This window comes from Tachyglossus aculeatus, chromosome 1, assembly GCF_015852505.1.
Source record: "Tachyglossus aculeatus isolate mTacAcu1 chromosome 1, mTacAcu1.pri, whole genome shotgun sequence".
Taxonomy (NCBI): Eukaryota; Metazoa; Chordata; class Mammalia; order Monotremata; family Tachyglossidae; genus Tachyglossus; species Tachyglossus aculeatus.
The window spans coordinates 26325205-26331807 of NC_052066.1; positions in this window are offsets into that span (position 1 = coordinate 26325205).

Below are 6603 nucleotides of genomic sequence, written 5' to 3' on the forward strand. Positions count from 1 at the left end.
TTGTCCCACGGGGGGCTCACAGTCTTAATATCCATTTTACAGATGAGGGTACTGAGGCACAGAGTAGTTAAGTGACTTGCCCAAAGTCACACAGCTGACAATTGGCGGAACCGGGGTTTGAACTCATGACCTCTGACTCCAGAGCCCGTGCTCTTTCCACTGAGCCATGCTGCTTCTCCATAGTCACACAGCTGACAATTGGCAGAGCTGGGATTAGAACCCATGATCTCTGGCTCCCAATCCCGGGCTCTTTCAACTAACACACGCTGCTTCTCTAAAAATTGTGCTATTTGTGAAGCTCTTACTATGTGCCAAGCACTGTTTTAAGCACTGGGGTGAATACAAGATAATCTAGTTGTCCTACATGGGGCTCACAGCCTCAATCCCCATTTTACAGATGAGGTAACCAAGGCACAGAGAAGTTAAGTGACTTGCCCAAGGTCCAACAGCAGACAAATGGTGGAACCAGGATTAGAACCCACGATCTCTGAGTCCCAAGCCCATTCTCTTGGCACTAGGCCATGCTGCCCCTCTGCTCTCAAGGAGTTTACAATCTGGTGGTGGAGAAAGAACAAAATTATAGGTAGGCGGATTTAATAGAACTAAATCTGTGACCTTGAATGCTGAAGAGGTGGGGGTGGTGAGGAGCTAAGTTCTTAGTTGACTTAGAAGTGGTGAAATGGAAGCTGTGAGGGTTGGAATATAGGGTGGGGAGAAGAGGAGAGGGGGTCAAGGCCCTACGGAGAGCTTCAAGGCCCTACTGAGAGCTCACCTACTCCAGGAGGCCTTCCCAGACTGAGCCCCTTCCTTCCTCTCCCCCTCGTCCCCCTCTCCATCCCCCCAACTTACCTCCTTCCCTTCCCCACAGCACCTGTATATATGTTTGTGCATATTTATTACTCTATTTATTTATTTTTTATTTTACTTGTACATATCTATTCTATTTATTTTGTTAGTTTGGTTTTGTTCTCTGTCTCCCCCTTTTAGACTGCGAGCCCACTGTTGGGTAGGGACTGTCTCTTAATGTTGCCAACTTGTACTTTCCAAGCGCTTAGTACAGTGCTCTGCACACAGTAAGCGCTCAATAAATACGATTGATGATGATGAAGATAGATCAATGAGGATAGCCCTTCATTAGGAGATGAGACTTGAGAATGGCTTTGAAGATGGGGATAACAGTGGTCTGCTGGTTAGGAAGGGGGAGGGAGTCCCAGGAAGATGGGAGGCTGTGAGTAAAAGATAAGAAGCTGAAGAGATGACAGTGACGGACAATGAATAGATTGGCTTGAGGGGAAGGAAGAGTTCAAGCTGGGGTTTAATGGGGGAAGAGAGATATTTTTGTTAATGCTGTGCATGTAGATTTAATTCTATTTGTTCTGACGATTTAGACACCTGTCTACATGTTTTTTTGTCTGTCTCCCCCTTCTAGACTGTGAGCCCGTTGTTGGGTAGGGACCGTCTCTACATGTTGCCGACTTGTACTTCCCAAGTGCTTAGTACAGTGCTCTGCACACAGTAAGTGCTCAATAAATACGATTGAATGAATGAATGAAAGTAGTGGGGAGAGAGCTGAGTGAGTCCTCTGCAGTTAGTGGCCCCAAGATTCTGTTTGATGGACAATATTGGGAATCTTTGAGGAGTGGGGAGACGTTAGAGAAGTAGCGTGGCTTAGTGGAAAGAGCAAAGGCTTGGGAGCCAGAGATCATGGGTTCAAATCCCTGCTCTGCCACTTGTCAGCTGTGTGACTTTGGGCAAGCCACTTAACTGCTCTGTGCCTCCATTACCTGATCTGTAAAATGGGGATTAAGACTGTGAGCCCCACGTGGAACAACCTGATCACCTTGTATCCCCCCAGCACTTAGAACAGTGCCTCGCACATAGTAAGTGCTTAACAAATGCCATTATTATTATCATCATCATCGTCATTATTATTATTTGAAGACTGAGGTTTCAGAAACATGATCCAGGCAACAATATCAAGTGTGGAGAGGAGAGAGGCTGGAAGCAGGGAAGTGGTGGGGGTTAACCAACCCCAAATGCCACATGACAGTTTGTAAATAATAGCAGAAGAATGATGTTCACTCAAATGAAATCAGCTGTACATTAATGCCCTCCAGCCAACCAGATTAATGCTTGGCACACTGCCCTCTCTGTGAAACGGCCCAGCGGTAGCAAAGCCCTAAGGTTGAAAAACAATAAAAAAAAAACCTGTTAATTGTTAAATCGGCTGTCAGAGGGAATATCTTTCAAAGATGCTTTAGGCAATTTATACATGAAAATATTGGATTGTGAGCAGGAATGGCTATCACATACAGGAAAAAAAAGACCTCATGATTCCAGGCGCCATCTATGTGAGCCAAAAGGGCATGGGATTTATGAACCAGGTGAGAAGCAGTGTGGCTCAGTGGAAAGAGCACGGGCTTTGGAATCAGAGGTCATGGGTTCAAATCCCTGCTCCGCCAATTGTCAGCTATGTGACTTTGGGAAAGTCATTTAACTTCTCTGTGCCTCAGTTACCTCATCTGTAAAATGGGGATTAAAACTGTGAGCCCCCCATGGGACAACGTGATCATTCTGTAACCTCCTCAGAGCTTAGAACAGTGCTTTGCACATAGTAAGCACTTAACAAATACCATTAAATTAAAAAAAAAAACAGGTGCAAGGTTAAACGACTGTCTATACTGTTCTGACACCAGATCAATCATCTCTCATGTTCTCCTTTGCTTCTTCTGCCATTTGAACTGCCGCCACATTGGTGTCGGGGAAGTCTGGCCCTATTGAACTGGAAAGTGTGTGGCTGGCTTCGGAGAGCGGGTGTGTTCTTGGCTCTCGAGGCAAGGTTGAGTGAACCCCAAGTAGATTGCGTGGCTCAATGGAAAGAACATGGACTTGGGAATCAAAGGTCATGGGTTCAAATCCCAGCTCCACCACTTCTCAGCTGTCTGACTTTGGGCAAGTCACTTCAATTCTCTGTACCTCAGTTCCCTCATCTGCAAAATGGGGATTAAGACTGTGAGCCCCACGTGGGACAACCTCACCTCATCGCGTTGTAACCTTCCCAGCGCTTAGAACAGTGCTTTGCACATAGTAGGGGCTTAACAAATGCCATTATTATTATTATTATTATTAGATTGAATATTAATGATGCTTCAATGAAGGATATTTAGTTCATTCATTCATTCAATCATATTTATTGAGTGCTTGCTGTGTGCAGAGCACTGTACTAAGCACTTGAGAAGTACTAGTTGGCAACATATAGAGACAGTCCCTACCCAACAACAGGCTCACAGTCTAAAAGGGGGAGACAGACAACAAAACAAAACATGTGGACAAGTGTTAAGTAGTCAGAACAAATAAAGCTAGATGCACATCATTAACAAAATAAATAGAATAGTAAATATGTACAAGTAAAATAAATAAAGTAATAAATCTGTATAAACATATATACAGGTGCTGTGGGGATGGGAAGGAGGTAGGACGGGGGGATGGGAAGGAGGAGAGGAAAAAGGGGGCTCGGTCCGGGAAGGCCTCTTGGAGGAGGTGAGCTCTCAGTAGGGTTTGAAGGGAGGAAGAGAGCTAGCTTGGTGGATGTGTGGAGGGAGGGCATTCCAGGCCAGGGGGATGGCGTGGGCCGGGGGTCGACGATGGGTCAGGCGAGAACAAGGTACAGTGAGGAGGTTAGCAGTGACAGAGGAGTGTAGGGTGCAGGCTGGGCCGGAGAAGGAGAGAAGGGAGGTGAGGTAGGAGGGGGTGAGGGGATGGACAGCCTTGAAGCCGAGAGTGAGGAGTTCCTGCTTTGTTCCCTTGGCAATACAGCGTAGATGGTTAAGTACAGCCATACAGCACTTATCGATCAACCAATCAATCAAATTTATTGAACACTTACTACTACTAATAATGGTGGTATTTGTTAAGCACTTACTATGTCTCTAGCACTGTTCTAAGCATGGGGGAAGGTTCAAGATAATCAGGTTGGACACAGTCCCTGTGCCACATAATAACAATAGTGATGGCACTTGTTAAACACTTACTAACTGCTGGGGTAGATACAAGGTAATCAGGTTGTCCCAAGTGAGGCTCACAGTCTTAATCCCCATTTTACAGATCAATCAATCAATCAGTAATATTTATTGAGCGCTTACTGCATGCAGAGCACTGTACTAAGCACTTGGGAAGTACAAGTTGGCAACATATAGAGACAGTCCCTACCCAACAGTGGGCTCACAGTCTAAAAGGGGGAGATGAAGTAAATGAGGCCCAGAGAAGTTCAGTGACTCACCCAAAGTCACACAGCTTTTAAGTGGTGGAGCCAGGATTATTCATTCATTCATTCAATCGTATGTATTGAGCACTTACTGTGTGCAGAGCACTGTACTAAGCGCTTGGGATGTACAAATCGGTAACATATAGAGGCAGTCCCTATTCAACAGAATGCATGACCTCTGATTCCCAAGCCCATGCTCTTTCCACTAAGCCAAGCTATTTCTCTAACATGGGGCTAACAATCTAAGTAGGAGGGAAAACTGGTATTGAATCCCCATTTTACAGTTGAGGAAACTGAGGCACAAAGAAGTTAGATGACTTGCCCAAGGTTGCAGAGCACATAGGCAGCAGAGTTATTAGAACCCAAGTCCTCTGATTCCCAGGCCTGGGCTCTTTCTACTAGGCCACACTAATTTTCTGCGTGCAGAGCACTGTACTAAGCAGTTAGGAGAATTTAGTGTAACAGAGTTGGTAGAAATTTTCCCTGCCCACAAAGAGCTTGCAGTCTAGAAAGTGAACTTTGACGGCCTAGTTCCTGGCTTGGACTAATAATAATAGTAATAATTGTGATATTTGTTAAGTGCTTACTATGTCAGCGTGGCTCAGTGGAAAGAGCACGGGCTTGGGAGTCAGAGGTCATGGGTTTAAATCCCGGCTCCGCCACTTGGCAGCTGTGTGACTTTGGGCAAGTCACTTTACTTCTCTGTGCCTGTTACCTCATCTGTAAAATGGGGATGAAGACTGTGAGCCCCATGTGGGACAACCTGATCACCCTGTAACCTTCCCAGTGCTTAGAACAGTGCTTTGCACATAGTAAGCGCTTAATAAATGCCAACATTATTATTATTATTATTATTATTATTATTATTATTATCAGTTACCTCATCTGGAAAATGGGGATTAAAACTTTGAGCCCCCCATGAGACAACCTGATCACCTTGTAACCTCCCCAGTGCTTAGAACAGTACTTTTACATAGTAAGCGCTTAATAAATGCCATCATTATTATCATCATCATTATTATTACCAGGCACTGTACTAAATTCTGGTGTAGATAGAAGTGTCCAACCCACAGTCCCTGTCTCACATTGGGCTCACAGTCTTAATCTCCATTTTACAGATGAGGTAACTGAGGCACAGAGAAGTAGAGTGACTTGCCCAAGGTCACACAGCAGGAAAGTGGTGGTGTTAGGATTAGAACCCAGGTCTTTCTCTATACACTAGGCCACGTTGGACTGTCTTCACTGCAGGGCTATCAGGGGAATTGCTTGGCAGCTACGGTGAGAAATGGGCTGGGAGCCCGTGACCAAAGCAGCTAATGAAGGCTTGGTTATGGGAGTCCCAGCGACCCTCCTTCACAGACCTGATTTCCCCCATGGTCATACGAGGGCTACCGGCCGACTGCTCTGCACACAGTAAGCGCTCAATAAATACGATTGATAAATGCGATTGATGCCCAGTGGGGTTTAGTGAGGTCCAGCAGTGAGCAGAGCCCCAGCTTTGTTGAATGTGCCCGAAAAAATCATGGTCAGGGCACAAAGCCAGTTTGAAGACTGGCCCAATCAATCAATCGTATTTATTGAGCACTTACTGTGTGCAGAGCACTGTACTAAGCACTGTACTAAGCCCAGACACTGGGCGCTGTATTCTTACACTCTGAAGCATGGCATAGTGGATAGATATAATTCTATTCATCAGTTCTGATGGTATTGACACTTTCATTCATTCAATTGTATTTATTGAGCACTTTGTGCAGAGCACTGTACTAAGCGCTTGGGAAGTACAAGTTGGCAACATATAGAGACGTTCCCTACCCAACAGCAGGCTCACAGTCTAGAAGACACCTGTCTACTTCGTTTTGTTTTGTTTTCTGTCTCCCCCTTCTAGACTGTAAGCCCGTTGTTGGGTAGGGACCGACTCTATATGTTGCCAACTTGTACTTTCCAAGCGCTTAGTACAGTGTTCTGCACACAGGGCTCAATAAATGCAATTGAATGAGTGAATGAATAGAGCACAGGATTGCAAGTCAGAAAGTCACGAGTTATGTTTCTGGCTCTGCCACCCGTCTGCTGTGTGACTTTGGGTAAGTCATTGCACTTCTCTGGGCCTCAGTTACCTCATCTTTAAATGGGGAGTGACACTGTGATTCCCCACGTAGGATAGAGACTATGTCCAACCTGATAAACCTGTATCTACCCCCGGCATTTAATACAGTTCCTGACTTGTAGTAAGCACTTAAATACCACAATTATTATTACTATTTCCACTATCTGTAACTTATTTAATGTCTATCTCACCCTGTAGACTGTAAGCTCCTTGTGGGCAGGGATTGTGTCTACTA